This window comes from Monodelphis domestica, chromosome 5 (genome assembly GCF_027887165.1).
Source record: "Monodelphis domestica isolate mMonDom1 chromosome 5, mMonDom1.pri, whole genome shotgun sequence".
NCBI lineage: Eukaryota > Metazoa > Chordata > Mammalia > Didelphimorphia > Didelphidae > Monodelphis > Monodelphis domestica.
The window spans coordinates 61,509,670-61,537,272 of record NC_077231.1 but is presented as its reverse complement, the minus strand read 5'-3'; the positions used below and the strand labels follow the sequence as shown (position 1 = coordinate 61,537,272).

The window sequence follows — 27,603 nt, the reverse complement described above, 5'->3', positions numbered from 1 at the left end:
TAAATTAATTAATTTGGGTAGGATTGTCATTTTTATTATGTTAGCCTGTCCCATCTATGAACAATCAATGGTTTTCCCAATTGTTTAGATCTAGTTTTAATTGTGTGGAGAGTGTTTTGTAGTTGTGTTCATATAGTTCCTGTGTTTTTCTCGGCACATAGATTCCTAAGTATTTTATATTTTCTAGGGTGATTTTCAATGGAATTTCTCTTTCTAATTCTTGCTGCTGAAGTGGGTTGGAGATATATAGAAATGCTGATAACTTATGCAGGTTTATTTTGTATCCTGCAACTTTGCTAAAATTGTTGATTGTTTCAACTAGCTTTTTGTTTGATTCTCTAGAATTCTTTAAGTAGACCATCATATCATCTGCAAAGAGTGATAGCTTGGGCTCCTCATTGCCCATTTTAATACCTTCATTTTCTTTTTCTTCTCTAATTGCTACTGCTAGTGTTTCTAGTACAATATTAAATAATAGCGGTGATAATGGGCATCCTTGTTTCACTCCTGATCTTATTGGGAAGGCTTCAAGTTTATCCCCATTGCAGATGACGTTTGCTGATGGTTTTAAATATATATGGTTTATTATTTTTAGGAAAGTTCCTTCTATTCCTATCCTTTCTAGTCTTTTCAATAGGATGCACTATTATTAATTTTCAGGCATTGCAAGTGCTTAAAAATAATTAATTAAATTATGTATGCATCACATAAAAGTCCAGATTTTCAAACCATTTATCTCTTTACTGAAATAGCATGGTTGTTTTGATTGAAGATGATTGTGTCTAAGGACTGTGCCTGAAAAAATTACATCATTCTATGAAATATATGATAATTATTTTAATAAATTTTAGTCAATTAGGCATTCAATTAAGAGAATTACAGATACTGTGGGAGAGGATGGAAGAAAATTGGTGATCTAAAAATAATGATTTTCAAGAAATTACAATTCTCTACTTGTCTGGTAAATTCATCTTAATACTAGTCTTTTGAAATAGAGTGGGACAGGGTTTTGCCCCTATGTTTTTTCCTTTATAGCAATAGAATAGACACACACATACATGGATACATATTTTTCTCTGCTTCACATAATTATTTCTGCCTGAAAAAAACTGTAAAACTCTTAAATCTAGGGTGCCAGGATGGAGAAGTACAGGCAGCAACCCAGCTGAACTTTCCCAGTATTCCCCTCCAATGAAATAAAAATAATTTGAGAAACATAGCCAATAAAAGGTCAAAATTAGACATTTTTCCTGCCTAACACAGCTTCCTTCGGCAGCACTCAACTCAAAGACAGTAAAGTGAAGTCAGAAAATTGATGAGAAAGAGATTACAGGGGACCCTTTCCTGGTACTGTGTACATCTGATACTGATTGTCTATATGCCATTCTGGATTGCATGTCCAGCACTGGTCATAGTTCCAGGGCCATGAGGAGCCACGGTACTTAGGGCTGGAGATTTGCAGGTACCTTCCCTGTTATAAATCAGAAAGCAAACCAGAACAATGACCATACTTCTTGGATTACACCAATTTGGAAGCCCTGACAACTTGCAAATCTCTAATAGTTCTAATTTCTTCTATCCTTTCCCATACTATCTGTAATTCTCTTAATTGACTACATAATTAACTAAATTTTATTTAAAATAGTTATTATATTTAATAGAATGACATAAAAATTATTGAGGCAGAATCTGTAGGCATGGTCATCTGTAATCAGAACACATGCTCTTTCTGTAAGGAAATGAATGGCCAGCAAAATATGGAGTTTTATGGGGTACATATATAGTTCCACTCATTTTAAGGCACTTCAAATGCCTGTAAATTAGTATTAATGAAAGGAAAGAATATTACTTCTGTTTCAAAATAGTAGCACAAAAAAAGCTTGAAGATTAGGAGAGTACTTTCCTAACCTCAGGTGAGCTGAACCCAACTTCAATAATCAAGTTCAAAGTGATGATATAGGCTTAGAAAAATGAGTAAATAACAAAATTTTTATCCATATAAAGCTAATGTGGGGCAGGGAACACCAAGAAATATACTCAGAAGAAAACAATGTGACAACCAAAATCCCAAAAGAAAAATGCTAATTGGATCCAACTTCTGAAAAGATTTACTGAATGAGTTAAAGAAAGAGATTAGTGGCAGAAGAAAAAGTAGAAAAAGAAACAACAGTGATTTAAGGAAATTAGAAAAAGAGATTTAACAATTTGATTCAAAATAAGAAGTACAAAAACAATAAGCAAAATGGAAAAGGAGGTACCAAAGCTCACTGGAGAGAATAATTTCTTAAAAATTCGAATTGGGCAAGTAAAAGATAATGACTATAAAACTTCAAGAAGCAATTTTTAAAAAGTCAAAATAATGAAAAATAGAAAGAAATGGAAAATATTTCATGGATATACAAACTGACATGGAAAATAGTTTTATGAGAGATGATTTAAGAATTATTCAACTAAGATGTAGCCAGGTAGCTCAGTAGATTGAAAGCTAGCTCTAGAGATGAGAAGTTTTGGGTTCAAAGGTGGCAAAACTTGATCCATTAGCCATCTGGTATCAATCAAATATACACCCTCAAATATCACCCATTTCATACCCTTCCTAGCTTTGTGGCCCAGGGTAAATCACTTAATCCCTATTGCCCAGTCCTTACTCTTCTGCCTTGGAACCAATATTGATTGATAGGAAGTTTCTTTTTTAAGAATTATTAAATGCCTGAAAGTCATGATCAAAGAAAGAACTTTGACATCATATTTCAACATATTACCAAGGAAAATTTCCCTACTAGTTTAGAACCAGAGGGTCAATTTGTAAGAATCCACTAATTACCTCCTGAAAGAGATCCTAAGATGAAAATTCCCTATAATATTAACACCAAATTTCAGAACTCCCATGTGAAGTGGAAAATATTGTAATAAGGCAGAAAGAAAGGAGTCAAATACTAATGTGAGACTTGAGGTTGCGACGCTTGACATATATTAAGTCGTAGGACTTCCTTGTATCTACACTCTTTACGAAGTATTCATACAAGTACAAAGTTTGACTATCATGCTGGCTCCCTATATCCCTGAGAATGACAAAAAAATCAGACGAGGGAATGACGCTTCCCTATCAAAATAGAATTCTAATTCTTTTCTTCTTATATTATGGCAATTTCCTGTAGTCTTGGCTGCAAATGGCTAAATGACATATTACTGCATTCTGTCCTACAGACTTGTGGGATAGAAATTACTTTATATTGGACCTATACAAGGGCCTATTTTGAATTTTTCCTTACGTTTTTGATTATTTTTCTCTTCTTTTGATAATTGACTCATACACCCCCATAACTCAACATTGCATTCTGAGTTGAACTGAATGATTTTTAACACCTACTTCAGGGGGATTGTATTTTTATTTAAAATCTAAGAATTTTCGAATTTTGATTTTTTGTTTAAGATTGTACTTTTATAAAAATTCAAGATTTTGATTTTGTTCGAGAAAAGATCTTCAAGAAAGAAGCTTGAAACTTTTATATCCAGAGAATGTACTGTTGCAGAAAGATGCCGAAAAACCTACACTTCATCCAGAAGATCAAGAATGAACTTTGGATATGATTGATTGAACTGAACTTTGATTGAACATTTATTGTAAATGTACACATTTATGCCAAAAGGGACTGCCCCTAATTTGGCTTTCTGTCAATGCACCTAGCAAAACATTGATTTTGCTTTCTTTTCTATTTCCTCTCTCACTATTCTAATTCCTCTTAGAAATTTGAATATCGTGTATATCTATAGTTAGAAGTGCATTTAGGATTACAAATTGATTATGTTAAATGATCAATGGGGAGACTAGTCTCCCAATGATCATCAGGGGTGATTGTAAATCTTGAAATTTCTCAGACTTGTGAATGTTAAAAATTTCCACATTGAGGAATCCTCCATTGGAATAAATTCCCTACTGGGAAACATTCCCCATTTTGATGTGAGAACTCGACAGGATCAGAAATGGGAGGACCTCTACTCCACCCATACTTAAGACTGCTTTAGGGGAGAAAAATCCTTGCTATGGGAGGACCTCTACTCCACCTGTACTTAAGACTGCTTTAGGGGAGAAAACTCCTTGCTAAACAATGAAAGTACTTGGACCCATGCTTATAATAAGGCAAGGAGTTCTTTCAGCCATGCCTGTTTTTTAGAATTGATACAATGAGATGCTAGGTACCTAAAAGGGTCGGGCAAGTTTTCTCTTAATGAGATTAGTTGACTCAGCTGTGTTTTCACTGGTTCAGACTTACTGAGGAGATTTGTCGACTTAGCAGGAATTCATATGGGCAGTCCTTTGGAAAACGTCTACAGTGATTGGTAGATGTAAGGACTAAGGGGAGGTGACATAGGAGAAAAACCCCTATGTAAGAAAAAGCAGAATCTCTTGAAAAAAATCCTTTTGGAGGATCTCTGATGAGGATTGCTTGGGAAGAATCTTTTGAGAGAGGCTCTGGAGAAGGGAAGCTCTTGAAGGACAATCTCTAAGGAGGTCTCTCTGGAGCTCCTCTGAGGGGACTCTGTCCCTCTGGAGGCTCTGGAGAGAGGCCCTTTGGAACAGTCTCTGGCTGGAAGGCTCCTTAAGGAGGACTCTGGCTGGAACTCTCTCTGATGAAGTCAGCTGAGATGGAGCTGGCCTAGTGTCACTAGAATCCTGGCTTAGACAGACCTTGTGGTGAGTGTTAAAAGACTGACTGATCTCTCTCTCTTAAGACTCAGGTCTAGGCCATGTTGGCTTAAGGCCCTTCATACTTATTTCCTTTTTCTCTCTCTCTTTTCTTTAATTCCACATTTGTATTATTTAAAATCTTTATAAAACCCTGTTGACTTGGGTATTTGAATAATTGGGAATATTTCCCTGGCGACCACCTTATATTTGATTTAAAAACCAAGACACTGTAGTGAAACATATTTTCTGCGGTCAAATTTACTCACCCTCTCTTATATCTATCACAATTTATATCTTCCACCATTTTAACTCACTACAGTTTACAACATCACTCTTTTAACTGTTACAGTTTAAGGCCTTCAACCATTTTAAATCTAACAAAAGCAGTCACGATTACAGAAGATTTCACAGTTTCCAAACTAAAGGAGAAAAGGACTTGAGATATGATACTCTGGAAGACAAAGAACCAAGAATAATCCTCTCAGCAACCTGAGTATAATGTTTTAGGGGAAAATTCATATTTAATGACATAACATATTTACAGGTATGCTAAATGAAAAGGCCAGAGCAGAATAAAAAAGTTGTCATTGAAACACAAGACCAAAGAAAAGCATGACAAAATATAGCATAAAAATATATAGAGAAGGATAATAGAGAAGAAAATAGGATGGAGAGAAGTACATTGTAATCATAACTGTCAATGTGAATGGGATAAATTCACCTGGAAAAGAGAAGCATATAGAAGAATAGTTGAGAAATCAGAATCCAAAAATATGTTGTTTACAAGAGAACCATTTGAAACAGAAAGACATACAGTCAGTTAAAATAAAGGGCTGGAGCAGAGTATATTCTGCTTCCAAGGAAATAAAAATGGCAGGGAGAGTAGTCACGATCTCAGATATAGTTTATCTAGATTTTGATACGATCACTTGGCATACATAGTATCTCATACTGTTATGAAAATATGTGTAGATCTGAGTACAGTAGTATAAATTGGGGGTTGGTTGAATGGCTAGGCTCAGAGTACTTATTAATAGTTTTATACCATCTTGGCAGGAAAGCCTCAGTAGAGTGCTTCAGAGTTCTGTGTTTGATCTTATGCTGTTTAACATTTTTTTTAAATCACAGATAAAGGTTCATACGGCATGCTTATTGAATTTGCTTATGCCACCCAACTGAGAAGATTTGTTAACATACAAAATGATAAAAACTGCCAACAATTGCTATCGACTAGAATAGGAGCTGGCAAACTATGACCTGTAAGCCAAAGCCATATATTTTTGTATGGTTCATGGGCTCTGAATTGTGTTTACATTTTTCTTTTTATTTAGCCTATGAGCTCAGAATGTTTTACAGAAAAACGACTCTGTGCTTATAGGTGGTTTAAAAAACAAAAAAACAGGGACAAAACAGGTGACGCGTAGGCTTTATATAGGGAGTTGATCCCTTGGGAAGAGTTTTGAATTTTACCTAATGTAGGTTATTGTAAAGAGTTATACTTGGAGTAAAAGAAATATGACATTTCATGTAAAAAATACGGAAAGGATATATCAGACTTAGTTTTCCTGAACAATCTCTGAGAGTTTTAGTTGTTTGAAAGGGTTATGCTTTTCAGTGGTGTTCTTTGGAGTTTTGTTTCCCTCTTCAGACACTGGGATCTGAGACTGTGTTAAGAAGGGAATAACTTCACTGAGTAAAGATACCAGGCTCTTCTTATCTTTCTGTTTCAAACATATCTGTAATATTTGGTTCAGATCTAAGTAATAAAATTGAGGAAGATCATTGATATACTAGAGAGTGCTCAAAAAGTAAAGGTTCCTGAGACTCTTTTACAATGAGTACAAAGAAAGAAATGGGACAGGGAATTGCCTGTAGAGGAGGACTCAAGCAGGTACATGAGATACCTATCTTCAAGACTGTCAGGCAGGATAGGGATTGCACTCATTCTGGTTGACTTTCTTAAAGGCCTAAACTGGAAGTAATGGGTAGATGTTGCAGAGAGGCAGCTCTAAACTTAATGTCAAGGGGGAAAAATGTTACCTAATAATTAGAGCTATCTATAAAAGGAAGTGCCACCTTGAGAGGTAGTAGATATTCCCCATTCCTGGAGGATTCTAAGCAATTAATGGGAAAAGGATTGCTGATGGCATTTATTCTGATGAACACTTTGATAGATAGATGGGATAGACAAAATAAACTTTGATTTGATTGATGACCCTTCTGGTCCTTAAATTCTGTCCTTTATAAAACTGACCTTGTAATAAAAGTTAGTAATCTAATCAATTGCCCTTTTCATCGTAGATTGTTTTTTAAGTGAATATAAGAGTGTGATTCATCTTGGACTACTGATCTCAGAGGTGTATCTTCACTACAATCTTAATATGTATCAGAGTATGTTCTGTAAATTGTTAAACATTTGACGAGACTTTTAAGGCCAAATGCTAGAAATGAACTTAAAGACTATTGAGTTTAATTTCCTAATTTTACAGATGAGGAAACTGTGACACACTGTGTTTTGAGGGAGTTGGCTGGATTACACAGCTAGTAAATTCCTGAGGAAGAATTCAGTTTCAGTCATTCTTTATTTAAGATCCAAAGCTCTATCTGCCTCCCTAAAATGCACTCATTAACAATCAGTGTATCTGTAAGTAAATGGCCCAGGGAACTGCCCTCTGGCCTGCATTTATAAGCACCCACCACCATTTTATATTCAATTTTAACAAATGCTTCAGAAAATTACAGACACAAATGACAGAGTACTTTTTTTTAGGTCCAAGAGAGAAATCAGTGTTCAAGGGCCATGACAAAAGGCTGGTTGTGACATTTATTCTGATTAAATTCTGGTTTCTGAATATATCCATTTTCATAAGGAATAAATTAATGTTGAAAACATTAAAGATGACAACCATTGGAATGGTCTAATATCTACTGAGCACATATCTACTGCAGATTGCATTTCACTGGTAATCAGCATATATATTATCAATTAAATTAATAGCTACATGTTCAGTCATGTTTCTTAACACTAATCAGTAGTCCTGAAGCCACACTGGGTATGTTAGAAATATATTTACACTATGTAGTTTGGGAAATGTTTAATCAAAGAAAATATTGTTTGAAAAATAAGAAATATAAATTAAAAACTTACCTCTCTCCAAAGACCCCATTTTATTTACAACACACTCATCGCTATCCCAATTTGTTAATGTATATTTAGTAATACTATAAATTGAAAAAGAAAACATTGTGTATAATTTCTCAGTCTGTGTTTTTCCCCCTATATGGTTTTAATGAGTAAACCAGGAAATAAGAGATTTCATTACTTTTTTTTCAAGAGGGTTAATTAAATTCTATATGGAAATATTTATTAAGCAAGTATTGAACATACAGTACTATGTTAAAAACAGGAAAATATAAAATAAACAGTTTAGATAAGATTTATATGAGCATTAGTCAAATGCTTACACACAAATGTGATAGGCTGGCACATAAGGAAAATGCTAGGCTGAAAAGTGTGTGAAACTGATCACCTCGATGGGGGAGGGGCCCCAAGGAGATTGGAATCTGGAGGAGGAGAAGACTCTGGCTGGTAGAGGAGTTGGTCTCTCAGTCTTGAGAGGCCGAAGACAGAAGGGAGAAGGGGGAAACTCTTCAAACCCCTCTCTCCCCTCTTTGAACCAACCCTAAACATCAGCTATGTCCTCTGTACCACACTTTGAGAAGAGGGGGTCTCCAATCTTTCCCCCTCTCTATACTGAAAGGCTGAACCCCTCAAATACAAATTACCCCCTTTTTAATATACCAATGTACAAATATAATCTTCAATTATATATGTATGAAAGTACATATATGTATGTCATATATTTGTATATATACACTTAAAAGATAGTCAAGATAAGATGCACCATATGTGATACAATATACACAAACAAGTCATATGTTACAAGATTTTATCTGAATGAATTCATTTAAATAAGAATTATATATGTATATATGTAGAGATTTACATTTCTTCAAAACTAGCTAGGCTCCTTCAACCTCTGCCCTTCCAATATTTCCTACTATTTTCCCTACCTGTGGGCTCTATTTGCATATCAATTGTGGAATTTGCCTTTTAAAGACTTTTTAAAGGAAGACCTCCCATCCTCATCTTACACTTGACAGGTGGAATCATGGAATTTCAGGTTCAGAAAGCATCTCTGAGACCATTCAGTCCAACCCATACTTGAACAAAAATTCAAATTCCCAAACATGTTTCTCTCTTTCAATCCCCACTCCCTTCTAGCATCTTTCCTCTCTTGCTTTTCCAATCATAATACATATTATCTTTACAACTGAAAAAGGAATGGCATTGTACTGCCCTATAGTTGCTCTCATAATCACTGTGCTTTCCCCAATTAAAATTTCACTTCTATTATGTATTGGATCCTCTCTTTAGAATGTAAGATGCTTGAGGGGAGGAACAGTTTCAATTATTTCTTTACTATATCCCACACTATCTGAGGAGGTGCTTATTGATGTTTGCTGATGAATACATCAGCATCAGGAGGCAGATTGAAAGGGCTTGAGAGAGATGAAGAAGAAGAATCCAGCGTCAATGACTCTTTTCCCAGTAATTTTGGCAATAAGGAGTTGAGAGACAGATGGGATGACAGCTGGAAGTGGGTAACAGTGAGTTCATATATGTTTATACAATAAAAAGAATTTGCTTAGTGTACGTTTCTATATCTTTTTTAAGAGCTGTGAAATGTAGCGATTAGGTTTACTAAAAGGGGAAAAGCATCAAATATATACAGTAGTAGATGCCATCTATGTTAAAAAGAAAAAAAAAGTTCCAAGTATAATGAGATGCATAGCTAGAGGGAGAAATGTAATGAGGAGTGTGACTAGTAGAGACTATAATGATAGCAGTTGCTGAGAGAATGGTGATGAGATGTGTAGCTGGGCATGCAAGGTTTGATCATGAAATAGATGTGCCAGTTGGTCATTTACCCCACATTTTCTGACTAGCCTTCCTATTGCCCAACTACCTTATTTGGGGGAGGTCAGGGCATACATGATGTCTCCTACTAAAACATTTTGCATTGAAATAACCTTAACTTCACAGTAAAAATATTTATTAGTGGAGTGTTTATTTAGTCCTTTGTCTTTTCTGCTTTTTCATTGCTCAGCTTTCACTTTTTTCATATCCTCCATTTCAACTTCAAGTGTCACAGCATCACAGATTTAGAAGGGAATTTAGAGATGATCTAATCCAAATTTCTCCCATTATAAGTCAGAAAACTGAGACCAAGAAAAGTTAAGTGACTTACTTAACATCTCTGAGGTAGTAATGTCAGTACTGGGATCTGAACCCAAGTCCTCTGTATTTAATCATAGTGTTTTTTCCCACTATACTGTGTTGCCTTAATTTAAAGGGTGAAAAATGTCTTACTGATTTTTTCCACCATAGGATCATAGTTATAAGAATAAAAGGGATTTAAGAGGCACCAGGTTTAACCTTCTAATTTTTACAAATAAGGAAATTAAAATCCATGAAGGTTAAATGACTAACTCAACATCTACTATATGGATTAAATAAAAAAGAGAGGATGATACTCTGGTCTTCTTAAAAATAATTAATCTGTTATATTAAAATACCCTTTAGAGCTATTATTCTTTCCACTGAATCCCAGTAACTCTTCATGATTATTTCATTTTATAGCACACCCTAGCTTGTATCAGAGTCAACAAGGTTCTTGAATTAAATGTGAACCTCTACACCCTTATTTTTTTGAGGGTAGAGTGGCAGTCTTTCTCTTTTTCCCCCCATGGTTATAAGATTCTTGTTCTTTCCCTCCTCTACCCCCACCTCCCTCACATAGCCAATACACAATTCCACTGGGTTTTATATACTCTACACCCTTATAAAGCAGACTTTGATTTATTGTTTTGTTATTTGTCTCCAATAAAAATATCACAGCCTTTGTCCTTCAGTCCTCTTCCACCTCTTTCAGATCCCATTTGCAATTTTCCTGGCAGAGATACAGAGGTGGCTCAGAATTTTCTTCTCTAGCTTATTTTACAGATGAGGAAACTCATACCACTTAGGGTTAAGTGACTTGTGTAGAGATCCACAGTTAGTAAATATTCAAGGATTTGAACTCATGAAGAAGATTCTTCCTGACTCTATCCCTAGCAATCCATCTATTGTGCTACCTCACGGCCCCCATGTAAGAAATATACTAGATAAAATGTTAATTACTCAGATTAAACTTACAAGTCTGTTTTGGGTGCATTTTTTCCTTCTCTCTCCCAGAGCCTGTTTTTAGACATTTACTGGGGTGCCCCTTTCCAGAATCCTGCCTGGTTAACCTCAAAGATGTCTAAGCAAACCAACCAATTTAGTGGCTGTATTCTGTATCCCTGTATTCCCCCAGCAGGGAGGGAATATGTTTTCTTCTGTTCCATGGAAGCAGGATTTATCATTACAATTAGTGAGAGTTTGGCTGCCTGTTACTGTTTCTGTTTGCAGTATTGTAGTCATTGTGTATATTTGTAGATTGTGCTTTCTTCGCTCTCCTACTCCTTGCCAATTTTTCCAGCAATTCTTACACAACAGAGTACTTTTCCCTCCACCCCCCACCCCCACTCCAAGTACTTTGGTTTGTGCAACACTGGCCTGCTGTGTATGATTGCTACTGGGTTTTATTTATCTAGTTTTTACCATTCAGTGCCCTTTTAATAATCCAGTTTCTAGCAATCAGAGGAGATACAGAGCTATTATCTACTTGACAAAGAGCTCCATGTCTAGGGATTGCATTTAGTTGTTTGGAAGCATAAGAATTAGGCTGTGTGTAAACTTATGTTTTTTCATAAATATGAATTCTCTTTCTGTAATCTTTCTTTTATATTTAAAAATAAAAGTCGGTTGGATGAGGAACATACTACATTTAATTCAAGTACAGATAGTGTTTTGTGGATTAGAAATTTCTGTCCCTGCCATTTTCTTAAAAGGCACTGGGATGTAAGAGTAAAACATGAATGTGGAGTCAGGGGTCCTGAGGCCCTCCTCTGCTACTTACACTTTTTGGACTTCCTTGGGTAACTAATTGACTTGACCTCCCTAAGCCTCAGTTTCATCATCTGTAAAATGAGGGTGAGGGGTATTGAACTAGGTGATCTCTTTGAGCTCTGATGGCTCTGACATCTACTGTTATATGAAAGAAAACAAATACAGATTATTCTAGTTTCTTTTTTTTTTCAACTCCCTTCATACAGTAAGACCACAGTAATGGCTTTGATGCAGGGAACAATCCTTGGGTTGACTTTTCAAATATGAAGAACATCACTGGACCAGTTAAGAGGTGGAATTTGGAAAAATTCAACAATTTGGTGAATTGTTTTCAAGTACTTAGTAGGTTTCATTTGTTCTCCTGCCATTACAAAGCAAATTACAGGAGCACAAAAACAAATGAACTGATGAAATCCAGAGATTTCCCATTCTGGATGTTCTAACAGAAACTTCGTGTATAACCTATAGTGGAGCCTTCTGAATTCAATTGGATTGTTTAACTGAAGAAGCTGTACCCTGACCCCAACAATATGATGTGTAAAGGTTAAAATTCCTTGGAGAAAATATATTAATTTGTAATCATTTGTTAGTAAAGATTAAAGAAAGAGAGAGAAGGAGGGAGAAAGATTGCTAAGACACCCTATCCAAAAGCCTCTAAGCTGTGTCACATTTTCTCAGAGCTTTGAACATAAAACACTTTAGATAAGGGATAAAATTGTGTGTCCTACATTGTGTGTGAGACATTCTAGAGAGAAAGAGGATGAGCTACTGTTCCATCCCCCTCTTATAATGCCAATGACATCACTCTTCCTGAATCTCTGATTGGCCAAACTTGACTTCAATCTGGTCCCAAGTCTTGACTTCTGGATACATCACACAGGAACTTCTGGAAGTCTGGACTCCAGGTACCCACATGAACTTTAGTCCCATGACTCACTTCTGTCCTAACTTAATACCCATGTTTGGGTAGGAGGTTTTCAGATAGAATAAGGGGATACATTTTATATTAAATTCGCATAGGTATCACTGGTCTCTTCAAAAACACAGGATGAACCACAGCTTAGTGTAGGTGCTATTGAGGATTCCCCTACTCCCCCCCCCCCCAATATTCGAGTACTGGGCCTTTTACTCATAGACCTTATAGTCTGGGAGATGAGACTCATAGACCCTTACTAGTACCTAGTAAGGGAGTTTTTAACAACACCAGATAATTCTTAAAGTCATAGATTTGCTAATCCTGCCTTCTTCTGGAGAAGTTAAGCAACAGAACATTCTTAAGTTCTCTTTAGCTGGATCTTCTTACACCATAAAGAATTGACTAAGTCTTACATGGGTCCTCTTAGGACAGAGGAATATGGGTTGGATATAGTCCCCACATGCAGCTATGTTTACCATGTGCCCAAGCCACGCATATTGATTGTAGGATTATAAAATCTAGAGGTGAAAGGGAATTTAGTGGACATCTAATCTAGATTCTTAACCTGGCTTCTCTAGACTCCCCAAAAGGATTATGGGAAGAACTCAGAGGGTCTGTAAAATTTGACGGAAAAATATAGTACATCTTCATTTTCACTAATTTCCCCCCAAATTTAACAAATCATCCAGTTATTTAAATATATTATTTTGTGAATGAGTCCTTGGGCTTCACCAGCCTGCCACAGGTTTGTATGGCACCAAAGACATGATGACTCCATCCTCTAGACTAAGGTCTCCGTTCTATAAATGAGAGAAGTAAGGTTCATAGATAGATCATATGTTCAGGAGACTGCAGAATAGACACTAGGAAACAGGACTCTTTAGGTACTCGGTGCATTAGCATTTCCCAGAAAGTGGTCATCTTACAGAACTGCAATGAAGATTGCCATAGTCTTGCTATAATCAAGCAAAAATACCCCGTCTGTTTTTTTTTTCATTTATTTAGCAAGTAGACAATCTATGATTCACACTCTGCAAGCCAGTATTGATGAGGAAAAAAGGCCAATATGACATTCACTGTGATATCAAGGGAAACTTTTTTATAAAAATTATAACACAGTGATGCTGGGGATAGTCTGAGAGTTCATTTAATATAGCCCTCTCATTCTCCAGCCAAGAAAACAAACCAAATGAGTTAGTGGTGAACCAGAATCCAGATCTCCTACCCCCTCACCTCACCCCACCTCCAGTTCAAGGCTGTTTCCTAGAGGGAAAAAAATCAAATCATGTAGGTGTGGTACAGAGGAAAGAGCACAGGAACTCCATTTTAAAGCTTCATTTATAATCCAATGTTCTCCGGGCTTTAACATTATTATCATAACTTCCAGGACCAAAGGAATAGAGTTTATTTGCTTCATTTTCTAACAAAGCATTTAATCTAGCATTGAAAAACTTAAAAAAAAAACATTGAATGTGACTAGATGAAAGGCCATCTTCGTTATTCATTAACAACCTATAATATTAATAGATGTCTTCTGAGTAATCATCACCTAAAAACAATCATGGGGAGGAATTATTCTGGAATTTTAAAATTTCTTCTTTCTTCCCTCTTTCACAGTTACCCTTCCCCTCAATTTATCTGCCATCGTTACATCTCCCTTTAATGAAAGCAGCTTCCGTGTATTTGCAGGTTGCTCTGTGGAGAGCATTTCTATTTATTTCTAAAGTAAAACTCCCTGGTTACATTGAATGCTGTAGCTAACTATATACACATATGATATGTGCATACCCAATATTCACATTTGTATTTATATAGATACATGTATATACATATGAACATATGTATCTCTCACATGCGTACATATGCACGGACATACCTATATCTACTAACATGTATAACTACATGTATATGGATAAGCATTTGTATACTTACACATAAGGTACTCCAGAAGTATAAATACACTTTTAATGCTTCAAAGCTTTAAATTACTCTTAGAGTTTTTCATGTACCATATGTGTGTACGAGTGTGTGTGCACATTTCTTCATGTGTCATACCACACATGTATAGTAGCTATCTACGGTGTTCCAGCTTTAGGACTAGTGTAGGAATTCTCTCTTCAACTTAGATCCAGCTGATGACTTGTTAGTTAAAGGCTGGTTGACCTAAATATATATAGCTACTTGCCTTGAAACTGGATTTAAGTTTCATGCTTCCTGACTGGTCTCAGTACTCCCCCCTCTTCCCTTTCCCTCTCTCATCTTTTATAGCAACACTTGCCTCCATCTTTTCTAGTTCCCTCCTCCCTCCCTCCCTTCTCTCCATCCCTTCCTTCCCTACTTCTACAGATAGTTTCAAGTATCAGATTTCTTAGTTCTTTCTCTATGTTGGAACTGTGTCTTTCAAAAAACTTAATCAAATTTGTTATTTACTGAGTCCTTTTTAGTGGTTATCATGGAACCTTTGTTTGTACCCCACTTTGTTCTTCCATGAAATAGGACTGTTGGGTACAGATTTTTTCAAAACCAAGAGCACACTGTTTCTCTGAGGCATGGTATTATTAGTAGCCAGTGAAATCCTTCCCACCTCCATGATCTTTAAGGTCACATACACTGCTTAAGACTTAAACGATGTATCTTCATCAAACCTATTGGAAACACAAGTCAGAAAAAAGAAAAAAAGCAGTAGCCTCATTGTGTAGATGGAGAGGTAGAAGTAGCCAAAGATAAACAGTGAGTTTCCCAGGGAGACAGACTTCTCCCTTTCTTCTCTTGCTCTCATCTTGACACTAAATTGAACATAGGGCACATAAAGATTTCCACTTTTTGGATTTGCTTTCATTTCGCTTTTGCACAATGCCTTGCTCATACTCAAAACTCCATTGCTCCATTCAAAACTCAGATTCCTCTATCACTTTAAGGTTCATGACACCAAGATGCAGGCTACATTGAGGGATCTTAGAGGAGAACTGTGACTGAGGCTTCTTACATGCTCTACCAGAAGCAATGAATGATGTATTCATTTGGTTCAGTGGAAGGATTGCTGGATATGATGACATTGGAAAGTCCTGGGTTCAAATTCCAGCTCAGCCATTACTATTGATATGATTGTGGGCTAATCATTTTCTCTCTCTGTGCCTCAGTTTTCTTATCTATAAAACAAGAAGGTGGAGTTTGATGATCTCTGAGGTCTAGGTCTATGAGTCGATAACCCATATTTCCTTTATCTCTCTAAATTTATAATTGACTCCATCCTGATATAGAAATAGAACTTTATTATGTACATTTTTCAGGCGGAGAAGCTAAGGACAAAACAAGTAAAATGGGTTTGCCTAGGGTCAACTTCTCTCTCTAAATCTAAGATTACCTCAGCCCTGATATAGAAATAGAACTTTATTATTTCTATTTTTCAGGTGGGAAGGCTAAGGACAAAAACAGGTAAAATGGATTTGCTCAGGGTCACCAAGCTAGGCAAAGCTTGAACCAAAATCTCTGAACTCTAAATAAACCATTACTGCCTTTTGGTGAACTGTAAGCTCTTAAAAGGGAAGGACTGTCTGTATTATTAGTATTTATTGTCGATGCTGTTGCTAATTCCCAATGTCTAATACAGTGCTTGGAATTTAGTAGGCACTTTATGAACTATCTTTGTGATCTTGGACAAGTAACTTACCCTCTCTTAATCTCAATTTCTTCATCTGTAAAATAGAGACAATAATAATACCTATCTTCTAGGGTTGTTATGAAAATCAAATGAATTAACACATGTAAAGCTCTTTATAGACTTTAGATTGCTATAAAATGTAAGCTAGTGTTATAAATAATTATTGTGTGCTTTCATCAGCAGTCCATATAGGTAAATTATAATGATATATTGAAGATTAACATGGCCCCTTTACAAGAATGGCACACTAATTTGTGAAGCATTACATTAAAAAGTGTAATTTATTTTACCAAAAGATATATTTCACATATAAAAATCTCTGTACTTTTTAGCCTTGTTATTTGACATTTCTTAAGCATAATTGTTAAGCTTTAGCTTTAAAAAGTCAGTGCGCATAATTTTTATGTTCTTTGATATACTTGTGGTGCCACATTAAAGTGTATCATTTTCCCAAAGGAATCTGATGACAGTCAAATTATAATGTTTTGTTTTGTTCCCCCCACACACCACCTCCATTTGAATTCTTATTTGTGGTCTATTTTCTGCTTGGCTCCACCAAATTTGTCAGCCATTCAACTACAGCATGTTAGATGCTGTTTCAAGTATATAAAATTTGCCAGGTTCTTCCCTTAAGGAGTTTTAATTCTCAAGCTGTAGTGTTGTTAACCTCAACATAAATCTTTCTAATGCTGTTCAATAGATTTTAAATATTTATTAGAACACAATGGGATGCCATTTTTTGAGATTTAACATCAAAGAAAATCCTTATCACAGATACTCAGAGGAAAACTGTTCACATATATTTAATGTAGAACATATATTTTAAATTCATTTCCAAGGGAGGCAATAAACTCTTATTTTAACATGGAATTTCAAATTTTTATTCTGAACTTAACCTCAGTTGTAATCAGAGTAGGTGGGATGTCAGGCACCTTGTAGCTTTCTCACTTTTGCATCGTCTTTTTATAGAAGTGACTTTAGGCAACTTTATCTTTTCTGTTTTAGATTGTTGCCATCAAAAATCAGCTGAATAAATTCAATAAATTTGCTATTCTCCACAATGTGACAATCCTAATTTTGAAGGGAACTATATTTTTTATTTTTAATCTTTAGCTGCATTTTTTCATTTCTGAACAAGTAGCTGCTTATATAACATGATTTGAGGGATAAGAGACAAGAGACACCTTTATAAAAAATATCTTCATCCATCTTGGTATCTGAATTTCTGCCATTAAAAGTTCTTTCATTTTCTTCTAGAAAACTTCTAGAGAAAATTCCTGTAACAGGAAAAACAAAGTGACCTTGTGTCTCTCTAGGGACTTTGGTAATATGGCATGGCATAGGCCAGTGAGGGAGAGGTTACTCATTTATTGATGGTTGTTGATTCTTTGTAGGACAGGAGGGGACAGAAAGAATTTAATACACTTACCCAAAATTTATTAATCACCCATTATGCATAGAAATATTGAACAAAAGATCTGAAAGAAACATGAGACCAACTCCTATAAACAACCCTCTTCCCATCATTTCCCAGTTGAAGAAACCAAGACCCAAAGAAATGCATTATAAATTGTTCAAAATCTACTTACATAGGAACATAGTGTGGACTCATAAATGTAGGTAATGTTTTAAGAATTTCTTCAATAGGGTAGTTTTATTATTGTTGTAAGATGAGACTTGGGATGTTTTAGAAAACTCATCAATGATTTCAGCTCATTTTCTCCTTGGTCAGATAATAGACATTGATCAGGAGCTTATAAACTAGGGATTGTAGAAAACATAGAAAAACATCATCATAATCATCATCATCAGTCATCATCTTCACCATCAGCTGCATCAGTAGCTGTTCTTGATCTAAAACCATCACTTTGATTATTTGGAACCTTTGATCTGCACAAATAGTAACCTAATCTGGTTTTCTCCTTAAATATTCTGATAACCTTCCTTATTAGGGTTCACTGAATTGATGTCAAACTTAACACAGAGAGTGAGACTCAATTAACTTTAACCTTATGTGCACCTCACAACCCCTTTAGCTTTCTCTCACAACAAATATTAGAGGCATCAAGTTCTGATTAATCAAAGAGTATAACTTCTGGGAAGAGGACATTGATTGTAGAAATAATCATTGGCAACCTGTCTTCCAGAATATTACTTTCATACTATTATTGGGAGTGTTTTAAGCCATCTTATATATGAAATTAGATTAGAGAGAAAGATGGTAGAAGGGAATTGGATATAGTAGGAATGGACTGACCTTTGATTTGAGAAGTTGTTCATTATAGTAAGGAGAAAAATAGATTGAAAGTTAAAGGAGAAAATGTGTGTCAAGGAAAGTATTTCTCTTCTCTCCCCCCCACCCCATTTCTAGCAGCATGGTGGATTGTAATGACACAAATTTGAACAATATACAATAAAACAAGCGAGGCAGAACTCTGAGTCAATAACTTTATTAGAAGGAATTGGCCCCCTCCAACAAATAGGATCCCAGACCTTTTTTCGTGGTTTGGGACCCCTACCTTCTCCAACCTCTACTTCTCCTTCTCCTTCTCTCTACCCTTATCCCCTTCAGTGTCAGCTTTGTTTATATCTGCCTGGGTAGCAGTGGGTTATTTGATTGGTAAATTCCAAACTCTTGGTATACCCCCAAGCCACATTGGACTGCTATATATCTTATTGTTTGGTAGCATTTATACCTCATCCTCCTGACATCTGCTGTTAACATGGGAATCCATGCAATGGACCCGGTGGTGATACCCTGTGGTAACGTTGTTAATTCTTAGGTCCAGTTTCTTATCCAGTCCTGCCTGAGATGAGTCACCAAGAGCAAATAATGGAGGGTGGAGGGACTCTTAATATATCTCAGGTCTTAACACATCTCTATCATGTAAAGCCTAAATGTTCAGACCTCCATGAAGGCTTGTTTCTTTAATCTTGAAAGCCTGGTTGGCTAGTTTTGAAGTTTAAGAAGATAGAAAAGAACCTATTCAGTGATAACCTATATTTAATTGCTCCTAATTATATTATACTTTAAGATTAGTTAATCATCCTTAAAGAAATACCTAGGAATTAATCACTTTCTCTATGGAATCACATTAAACTGGATGATACTAATAAAATCATTGATCTAGAATGGGCAGTGGACTACTAAAATAGGCTAAGAGGTTAAATTACTTTTTATTGGATATATGTTGCATATTTATAGAAAAAAGAGAAAGTAAGGAAGGAAGAATGACAGGAAGGAAGGAAAGAAGGAAGAGAAAGAAAGGAAGGAAAGAAGGAAGGAACGAAAGAGGGAAGGAAGAAAGTGAATAGGAAGAGAAGTTTGAGAGGAACTAAAGGTTTTGATTGAAAAGGAATTTTTTGTATAGTAAATCCTTGCTGAAGTTCAACAAAGCTGGTATTGAAAGTACTTGAATAAACTTGAATAAACACTTTTTTCTCCTTTGTGTTTTCTCTTAACTCATTCTCCTTCAGACCTATCACTAGAGATTAAAATCTATCAGACCTGAGCTACTGGTTTGCCTATTGCCAAATTCCAGCCTCTCCTGTTGAAATCTAATATGAAGAATTTAAAGGACAACCTCAGCCTTGGCTACATATATGTACATTTGAATGATGGTCTTCTAAAGAATGATTCTAGGAATGGGGAGGGACTATGTGATCTAGTAGTACTGAAGGGTAGGCTATGAGAGGTGGATTCTTGTCCTAGATCTACTGGCAACATGGTCAATAGAACACAAAAAGTTCCTTGGCTAGGGACTGGTTTATTTTTGACTACCTACTCTCCAGGCACATTACTGTAGATAGCACACTGTATAGAGTTATTAAATGTGTTTGGATTGAATTAAATTGAACCCAGAAAAATAATTTATTTTCTTGTGCTTCAATTTCTTAATCTTCAAAATGACTTATAAGCAAAAAGGGGGAATTTGCTGTTTGAGCTAAATATTCTGAATTAAAAAATATTGTTAGCTTTATTTACTTATTTATTAACCTATGATTTCATTCATAATGGGAAATCCTATTGAAAAACGTGTTTACCCAGAAAGATCTGCTCCTTCTCTGTAATTTATAGTCTTGGAGAGTCTCATTTCATTTCTAATTCATTTCTTTTAAAGATTTGCTTTAGAGAGTTGCCAGGGACATGGAGAAGTTAAATTAACTTGAACCAGAGCCTTCCTGTTGATGAGACCATCTCTCTGTCCATTATATCTGAGGTAGGAGGGGGAATGAGAAGCAGAGAGAGGCAGAATGAACATATGCTTTGTGACATCATGACATCTCTTTCCTTCTCACAAATTTACACTCAATATAGTTAGCCATATAGTAAAAACTTCCTCATGTGCTTGCAACACTTTTTTGCCAATTCCTCCTTTTCCAAATATAGGTCATTTCTTCAACCATAACACATATTGTTTAATCTCCCTGGACACAATGTAGTTTTCTTGACAAAGATATTGGAATGGTTTACCATTTCCTTCTCCTGTGGACTAAGGCAAACATGTTAAATGACACACCCAGGATCACACAATAAGTGTCTAAGCCTAGATTTGAATTTAGGTCTTCCTTACTCCCAGTCCAGCATTCTATCCACTGAATCACCTACCTGCTTCCCAAATATACCATTTGCTTTTTTCTAAACATGACTAGGAGACTAAGAGTAGAATCATCCTTAGTTTGACTTGGGGGACATGGAAGAACCCTCCCCCTCTCTCACTGAAGCAGAAAGCAATATGAACAAGTAAGTTTGCCCAAAATTTAGAGGATTTTCTGAATAAGATGCTCCTGGGCACCCTCTTCCCCACTGCACTGACCCCTCCAGAATTTAGTAACCAGTTTGGGAGTCTGCTGAGACCCAGATCCTTCTATAAGAACTCTTGACAAAGGGAGATAACATTCATTTGAGAATGGATCTTCTGCAGCTGCAGGTAGTTTTTCTCAAAACAAACCAAAACAAAGAAAAGACCTTTGAGAGAGATTGAACTAACTTGTGCAAATGTGGGATATCTATCCTTATTTTCTAGACTAGATCGAACTGTATGACTAAGGAAGAGAAAGAAAAAGATGCTCCCACCTTTTTTTCTGTGGAGAGGGGATGTCCACTGGGATAGTAGTACGTTGTAAATATCTTGAGGCTTTTTCAACTTATTGATTAGTTTTGACATTTTCTTTTTTTTAAATATGTATGTGTAAATGTGTATCTGTGCATATATATGTATATATATATATATATATATATATATATATATATATATATACACACACACACAGAGAAACACAGACACACATATAGGCTCTTGGGGAGAGGAAAGGAGAAATATTTTGGTTAGGTAAAATTCATGTCAGTAAAATATATTTTACAAAAGTAATGGTTTTAGGATGAATTAGCTACTGAACTCCTGGTAAATATTTTTAAATAAGGATTTATGAGCTAACTATACCCAAAGGTGACTTACTGCATTCTGCGGTACAACTAGCTGATTTAAATCTGGGACACTTTTTAGGTAAGATTTAGAAAATTAACAACTAATTTATTTCTCACAAAATCCTTTCCTCATTTGGCATCTCAGTGTTCTACAAGCAAATTTAAAACATGGTGTGTAAGCTCATTCACTCAGCACAACCTAGTGGAATAAAATTTCCTTTCTGAAATATTGTTAGTTATTTAATTTTAACATCAGTTTTCTTAATTTTTACCTTGAGGAGAGACACGCAATATTTCATAAAGTGTATATTGTATGTAAGATCGTTCCACATACACAGTATGTGCTTAGTATAGTGAACTATAGTATAGTATAGTATAAAACTTAGTAGAGTGAAATCTAGATTCATATCCATTTGAATATGAATCAAATCCCCCAAACAAAAATTCATCATTGTGACACACACAGTCCTAGGCTCTGATGATCTGAAAATTCAGGGGTATCAAGGCTCATTGCACCCGAGATTACTGAGAGATCCATTCAGTAAAGGAAATTCACATTTTTAAGATATCTTAAAGCAGATTAAAATGGTATGAACTTTAAATGAGTAATGAGGTAGAAACAAGAACTGTAGATGAGAAAATGATATAAAACCCTTTCCAAACTGTAACTTCTTGTATGAATCAAGTGATTATTATTAGAGCTATAAACATATCATGCATTTAATTCACTTTATTTTGAAAAGTGTGAATCCAGTTCAGTAACAATGTGTGAAGTTTGTCTAGAAGGACATTTTATGTAGTTCAGCTGAATTTTCTAACGTCCATTAGGTTATTTATAGAAGTACATTAAAATCGGCACTAGAGGTAGAGCACAATAAAAATATCAGACCTGGTCACTGCTAGCATTTCTAAAGAAAGTCCACCACCTTGTGGAAATCTAAATTTTTACATCTTCATTTAAGGAAATGCAGTGAAATAAAAAGTAAAATAGTTTTCAAAATGCATGTAGTACAATACAATCATTTAAAACTATCTTACTGAATTCAATTCTCTTTTCATTTATTATGCACCCACTGTGTGCTAGATCCTGGGAGCAAGGATTACAAACCAAATAAAACAAAATTCAGGTAGAAAGATAAAGTCAATCATTCCTAAAAAAGTGATTTTTAAGTTCCTCCTATGTGTCGGGCAAGATCTCAGGCTCCAGTGGGGAAAAAGGGTAAGAACTGCCCATTCTCTCAGTGAGTATCATCTCATGCAAACAACTCTGAATGAAGAAGGTGTATTTAGGAGAAATTGAAGATGATCTCAGAGGGAAGGGAAGAGCATTAAGGAAGGGGTGCCTGAAAAAGCTTCATTCAGAAATTACAGATTCAACTTAGAGAAAGATGGAAGGCAGATTTGAAGAGGTAGAGAATTCCATTCATGAAGGTCAGCTAGTGAAAATGGGAAATGAAGTCTCTTTTAAAAAATAACCCTTTCCATTCATTTTAGAATCAATATGGTGTGCTGGTTCCAAGGCAGAAGAATGGTTAAGATCAAGGGCAATGGGGCTGAAGTGACTTGCCTAGGGTCACCCAGATAGGAATTATCTGAGGTCAGATTTGAACCTGGGACTACCTGGCTATCAATCCACTGAGACCCCTATGTGTACCTGGAAATGAATTGTCTTGTATAAAGAACAAAAAGAGATGGGCATCATTGGATCATAGAGGAGGTTGAGATGTAATGAGAATGGGCAAGTAGGAGAGAGTCTGGTTATGAAGCCAACTCACCCTGAATGGAAACTGGAAGGAAATCCTGCAAAGATAAAACATGAGAAAAATTGTAATATATTAATTTTATTTTATTTCTTCTACAGTGTTTGACTTAAATGATTCTTTGAGGTGGAAAACTATTCCTTCTCTCCCTTTTATTATTATACATTTAAAGAATAATTTTAAGGGACAGCTAGGTAGCACAGCCAAGCCTTGGAGTCAGGGGAACTTGGGTTCAAGTCCGGCATCAGACACTTTTTAGCTGTGTGACCCTGAGCGAGTTCAGCCTGATTGAATCAGGACTCCCTTAAAGCATAAGCTGAACCCCTAGCCTAGGACTTAATTTGTTCACAGTATACCTAGCCTGAGGGAAGCATGGTTCCATGAACCAACTGTTCCCAAGATTAAGCAAGGATGCGGGACAACTCCAAGAGACTCATGACAAAAAAAAAAAGAGATCCACCGCCAGAGAAAAAACAGATGGTGTCTGAATGCAACATACCATTCTTTACTTTAGGTCCTCCGGGACTTTTTGTCCAGTGTAAGTTATATGTGTCTTTCACAATATGATGACCATGGAAATATGCATTATATGATAATATATGTACAACCTAGATCATATTACCTGTCATTTTGGCAAGAGACTAGGGTGGAAGGGAGTATGAGAACATGGATTGCAAAATATGATAAAATGAATATTAGGATATTGTATTGACATATAATCTGGGGAAAAAATTTAATGTCTGAAAACGGAAACCTTTGCTTTTCCTGATAGAGTGCTCCCCTCATGGATGTGGTTATAGAACACCTTATTAGAGGTACTTTTCTCATCAATGAATTTCCTTATGTCAGTAAAATCACAAGCCCAGACCTTTTCCAGTATTTATTTTTTAGCAAAGGAGATCTTTTCTCTTTTAGTTAATTGTTTATTTTGGTTTGGGGAAAGAGGGAAAAGTGATTCTGCCAGTAAAATAGTGTCAGTGAAACATGAAAAAAAAATTGATGTACAGAAGAGAATATAAGTTGAAAAGTGAACCCAGACAAGCAAAGCAGTGTTGATGTTCATTTTAAAATTGTACTCGATACTTAAAATAAGTCTTTCATGAGAGAGATTGAAATTCTTATACAGTCTTCTATCTTTTTTGATTCCTCGTATAGTGAAGCAGTCATGTTTGTCAAATGTTTAATCGAAAATTAAATATAATTTAAATAAAAATGAATTTGTAAACTAGTATTCTGATCTATCAGAAAAAAGAAAAAGAAGAGTAAAAAGACCAACTGAGTCTATGCTTGTTTCTGTTAATTATGAAATGATAAAGATATTTTTAGTTGTACTAATTTTGGGAGAGGTAGGGGTTCTGTACCAGTTATGGCAGCAGCATGGGGATGTCACTACTGAGAATATTGTCTCTTCCAATTCAGATCAACAGCTTCTCTGAAACTTTTGGAGAGTTGCCTGGGGGATACTGAGTTGTTAAGCTTCTTGCCCAGGGTCAAACAGCTGGCATATGTCAAGATAAAGTAAAGCTGCATTATCCTGATAGAGTCTCATTTCCCATCTACTACTCCACTTTACCACTCTAATAGTAATAACAATAATAATGTTTATATAGCACTTGCTATGTGTCAGAGGTATTATGCTTAGTACTTTAATATTAATTTTGATCCTCACACCAATTCTGGATGGGAAGTACTTGTAAGTTGTTTTTTATGTCTTTTTTTAGTCTAATCTGACTTTTTATGATCCCTTTTGGGGTTTTTGTGGCAAAGATACTAGAGCAGTTTGTCATTTCCTTCTCCAGCTCATTTAATAGATGGAGAAACTGAGGCAAAGAGCTGACATGCCCAGGTCATAGCTAGTAAGTGTCTGAGGTCAGATTTGAACTCAGAAAGACGAGTCTTTTTGACTCTAGGACTATCCATTTTGCTACCTAATTACATTTAGATATTGTTTTATAGCAGTCAAAGCTTTTCATGCTTTACAAATGGGGAAACTGAGGCCTCAAGAGACTCCAAGAACTATGCTCTTAAATTCTCAATCCTGGTTTTTTTCTCCACTTCACTAAACTTCTTCCTTAAAATGAGAGTATTGGTAATGTGATTTTTTTTTCCTTCACAAGCTATTGTGAGAAAATAAGTATGAAAGCACTGTTTAGTAGAACAAATATATATCCATTGATTAGGTACCCCAGTGGTTAGACTGCTGATCCCCAGAATCAGAAGATTCATCTTCCTGAGTTAAAATCTGGCTTCAGACACTAACTAGCTATGTGACACTGGACAAGTCACAACCTTGTTTGTCTGTTTCTTCATCTGTACAATCAGCTGGAGAAGGAAATGGAAAATCCCTCTAGTCTCTTTGCCAAGAAAATCTTAAATGGGGTCAAGAAGTAAGACATGACTGGGAAACAACTAAAAAAAAAATTCTTATTCTTGTTTTAAATGATTAGATTTGCCTATGAGTGAATGTGCTAGGAAAAGATGAGTAGCCTATTTTTTCTTTTTTCTACTATTGCCTCTATTTGTAGAAATACTGTCTTCAAGAACTGTTCAATTTGTCAGTCTACCCATCTGTGAACATAGCCCACAACCCTTCTGCACCGTAGTGGGTAGCTCCAGTGACTTAATGTGACTGAAAACCATTCATTATCTGACGAGGCTTCTGGTTATGAATTTACTGCATTTACCTAGACTGGTCTTTGTAAAACAGACATATATAATCTAATGCCAGGCCCGTACTCACAGCTCCTGCAGCTTGATGGGAGTTGCTTAAGAATCCCTTATGTTCAGACAACTGAGACTAACCCCCACCTTAAAATTATTGGAATAGGAATTGAGTGGAAGTAAATAAGTAAAATAAATAAAATAAAATAAAATATAGGGAAAATAAAGGAAGTAAATAAGAAAAATAAATACACATATTTAAACTGAATGGAAAACACTGATTTTTAAAAAAAGATGATATTTTCCAAAGATACATTTGGGAGGTGTTTTAATTTCTCACTGGGGGGTTTGAAACACTTTCATATCTGGTCTACTTGGCACACATACTGCTAAGCTTTTCCTTCCTCATCTTTGTTCTCTTATTAAATGAAAGCAGCCACAAGAACAACTGGAGGCAAAATTCGAATATTCCTTGATTTGCAGGAAAATTTGGGTTAATGGTTCCATTTCATTCCATTAAATAGCTATATAGTGCTAATCATTAAGGTCTGTCTTTGCCAGTGGTTATAAGTAAGGCATAAATAGATTGAGAAATGGTTATTTGACTCATTCTACCTGGCTTTTTACCATTTCGTCTTCCAAATGATGATTGATGATCTATCTCAATTTTAGTTTGGTGAAAGATATGCCATTAATAGATGCCACAAGGAGAACAACAGTGGGGGGAGGGGGAAGGAGCACACATTGGAAAGGAGAAAGGGGAAGGCAATGCACAGTTTGGAGGAATGCAAACAAAGTGAAACTAGATGGTATCAGGAAAGTTCCAGTGTCCTATCCACTAAGGCATTTAATAATTCTAAAGGATACTTGTGGCCCAATGATCAGATAATTGGATTCAAACTCGTATTCTGATATTTACTGTGCTGAGTGAACTTGGGCAAGTCAGTCAATTCCAAATATCTGCAAAATGGGAGTTTTGGTAGGACTAGATATGCTATCGAAGTTCATTCAACTTCTACAACTGCAATCCTATGATCCAAACACAGTGAGTGTGGAGGATTAGATATATCATCCTTTTTTTTTCTCAGTGCTTGATACATATTAAGGGCTTAATAAATGCTTCTTGACTTATATTCAATTTTCTGAACCACATTTTTTCTTCTAATTTTTTCTATAGTGAATGGCTTACACATTATAGAAATTATGTATCTTTAGCTATGTATTTATATGTATAGTGTTACTGAATTATTCATATGTGTTTATGAATAAATAATTCAAACATTCTACAGGAATTTGCAAGCCTTTTTAGCATTTAGAAGAATATCCCATAACTCAGGTTGGTGTATCCTTACATTTTCTTCCCTTGGATTTAGTTTCTTTTCCCTTGGATTTATTTCTCAAGTTTTTACAGCTCCTTCTTTAACCATAAAATG

At 35.6% G+C, this 27,603-nt stretch overlaps 1 protein-coding gene and 1 non-coding gene across 12 annotated transcripts in view; both read left to right on the top strand.

The window, feature by feature from the left end:
- The window catches only part of PPFIA2 (PTPRF interacting protein alpha 2), a 654,901-nt gene that overhangs the window by 182,859 nt on the left and 444,439 nt on the right, over positions 1 to 27,603 (top strand). The window lies entirely within an intron of this gene.
- Positions 16,489 to 16,595, top strand: LOC130454811 (U6 spliceosomal RNA). Its single transcript, XR_008912610.1, has one exon. It is a non-coding gene; the product is annotated as a U6 spliceosomal RNA (small nuclear RNA).